A 3,017-nucleotide genomic window follows, 5' to 3' on the forward strand; every position below is an offset into this window, starting at 1 on the left:
ACACAGATTTGTGTATTCTCATTGGTGCTGTATTAAAACACCTGTTTTATGAATGAGGCTGAACAAAATGTGATTTTTACATTGCCAATCAAACTATATTATCTGCTGACATTTGCATTTAGTTTATAAAACCCTGAAATTAGTCAAGTCAACCAAAGGAAGTTACTTGCAACAACTTTGATCAGTGATTTTATCAGTTAGCTCAAATCTGTGTCTGAGGTTGAGAATGCAAGGAAATCTGTGCAAGTCACCAAAATCAGCCCACAGATTCATTAACTTTATACATTTTGGGAAATTTGTTTTTGTAAAGCTTTATAAAAAACTTTCAGTTAGTTTGTCCTACCAGATAAGTAGTGAAATACAAGAATATGATAATATGACTTAAGTGATAACTGTACACTGCCGGTCAAAAGTTTGGATTTTTACAAATGTTTTTGAAAGAAGTCTCTTATTCTCACCAAAGCTGTATTTATTTGATAAAAATAGCCTACAGTAAAGTAGGCAGTAATGTGAAATATTACAATTTGAAATCATTTCTATTTTAATCTATTTTAAAATGTAATTTATTAGGGACACATTAAATTGATAAAAAGTGAGACATTAATAAAGTTACAAAAGAAATCTATTTCAAATAAATGCTGTATAAATGTATCATAGTTCCACAAAAATTTGAAGCTGCATAACTGCTTTATTCCAAACTTTTGGCCAAAAGTGTATGTTGATGTTACCACTGAAAGTTATTTTATAGTGTTCCTGATTTCTTTTATTTATTCATTTATTTTGCTGTACTCAAAGCCCCTCTAAATGGGGCATCAGGCAGCTCCTCCCTAACTGTGCATCAGGAACGTCATGGGGTCTTTCAAATCGGTCCCTGAAGTAGAGCAGAAGTGTCTTTGTTTGGTTCCACTGAAATGAGCAGGCTGTGTCACTCTGGATGCTCCCCAGATGGAAGCTGGCTTGTGAGCAGCAGAATTAGTCGTGGGCTGCACACCATCCAAATCCAACATCACCTACTCGCATGTGCGCGTGAGTCGAGATCTGGACACCTGTTCCACATTTGTGCCTAGTTTAAAGAGCTCCGTTTCCACACCAGAGAGGCCTTCACCTCAGCTCTGCCTTGAGACGGCCAGCGGGAAGCAAACGTTTCTCAGTGGTAAGACAGTTATTACACACTACAATATGTAGTTTATATTTCAGTAATGCGTATGAATGAATTTCACTAAGGTTGATCAATGTTTTTCGTTTCACTAGTGGTTGCAAGAGGTTTTCAGTAATGCATATGAATGAATTTCACTAAGGTTGATCAATGTTTTTCGTTTCACTAGTGGTTGCAAGAGGTTTTCAGTAATGCATATGAATGAATTTCACTAAGGTTTATCAATGTTTTTCATTTCACTAGTGTTTGTAAGAGGCTTTTCAATAATTATGGCCTATACGGCCCCTCATACTACAACACCTTTAAATATAGTGATACTCGGAGGAAATCATGTAGATAGATTGAAGTAAATGAATGAATACATCTATTTGCAGAGCAATTGATTTTGGTCCCACTTTATATTAGGAGACTTTAACTTCAAAATGCTTATAAATAAATAATACAAAAAATAAATGCTAGGAACAGTGTACTTGCTGTACATAATTGTAGGCTATGTTGTATTGCAAATCACTTGCTGCTATTGAGGTGGGATGCTGGAAGTTAAGGAGAGGTGTAATTATAGATATAACTACAGTTTTCCCAATCGTGGACGCGAATTCGCCACTGTTTTGTTTGAAAGTAATTTCTGTGTAAGCTGTACGTTTACATTGCTATGCTGTTGACAATAGCCAATGGAAATTAAGCCTAAATGTCGATGCTGTGACGGCAAGGGTGTAACTTTGGTTTGAGAAGTGGGGGGGACACAAAATTGGGGGAAATGTTTTCGATTTGAATCCCATTTCCTGCATGTACATACATTTAGGGACTATGGTGATACAAAATCCAGGAAATAATTAAGTTGATTAATGATAAATTCTGGCAAAAAGAATAGTAGGCTACTAAACTATGAATAAGAAAAAGATCTTACTTTCTTTATTGTTTAATAGGGGCCGATCGCCAAGACTTGAGTGAATCATTTTATAAAGTCGAAAATGTTCACCATTAATGTTTTGAGTAATGTTTAAATAATGTGAGACTCAATTTCCATTGTTAAACTTTTATTTCAAACTAACCGCTGTACCTGAAAATATAAAATAAATAACTTGTTGCAGAGGACAGAATATTCTACATCAGTGGTTCCCAGACTTTTTAGAGTGGAGTACCCCCTGAGGCATTTCTGCTTAGGTCTACCCCCTCTCTTCCACTTAGACTGCACCTTTTCCATTAAAGGACAATATTTGCCCCCTAAATTGACTTTCCAATGTATTTTTATCTTTATAAATAGAATATTAATGTTTAAAATAAAAAAAAAATTTCAATAGATTAATATGCAATGATTAAAAAAAAGTGAAAAGTGATTCTTTTAAATACTAAAAGCGCCAGTAGGTGGCGGTAAGTCACTGTCTAAAGGGCCATTCACATATCGCGTTTTTTGCGCGCTCAAGTTCGTTATTTCAAATGAAGACGCGCGGCAGGCGCGCTCATAATGGAAGCGACGCGGTCGCGACGCTCATTCGGTGCGACGCGCTCATTTTTTCCAGGAGCGTCCACGCCGCATCGAGATAAAAACATTTCAACTTTTCAGAATGCCGCAAGCGCACCGCGGGTCATGTGACAAGAACCAACCAATCAGCTTCATCCTTTCCTGTAACAACATTGAAAGCTCAGCCAAGATGAAGGAATAGCTGATCATAGCTGTACAGGGATAGCCATTTTTAAAGGGGTCATATGATGCTGCTAAAAATAACATTATTTTGTGTATTTGGTGTAATGAAATGTGTTTATGTGGTTTAAAGTAAAAAAAAAACCACATTATTTTCCACATACTGTACATTATTGTTTCTCCTCTATGCCCCGCCTTTTTGAAACGCGTCGATTTTTA

Source organism: Sinocyclocheilus anshuiensis, unplaced genomic scaffold (assembly GCF_001515605.1).
Source record: "Sinocyclocheilus anshuiensis isolate Anshui unplaced genomic scaffold, SAMN03320099.WGS_v1.1 scaffold562, whole genome shotgun sequence".
NCBI classification, from domain to species: domain Eukaryota; kingdom Metazoa; phylum Chordata; class Actinopteri; order Cypriniformes; family Cyprinidae; genus Sinocyclocheilus; species Sinocyclocheilus anshuiensis.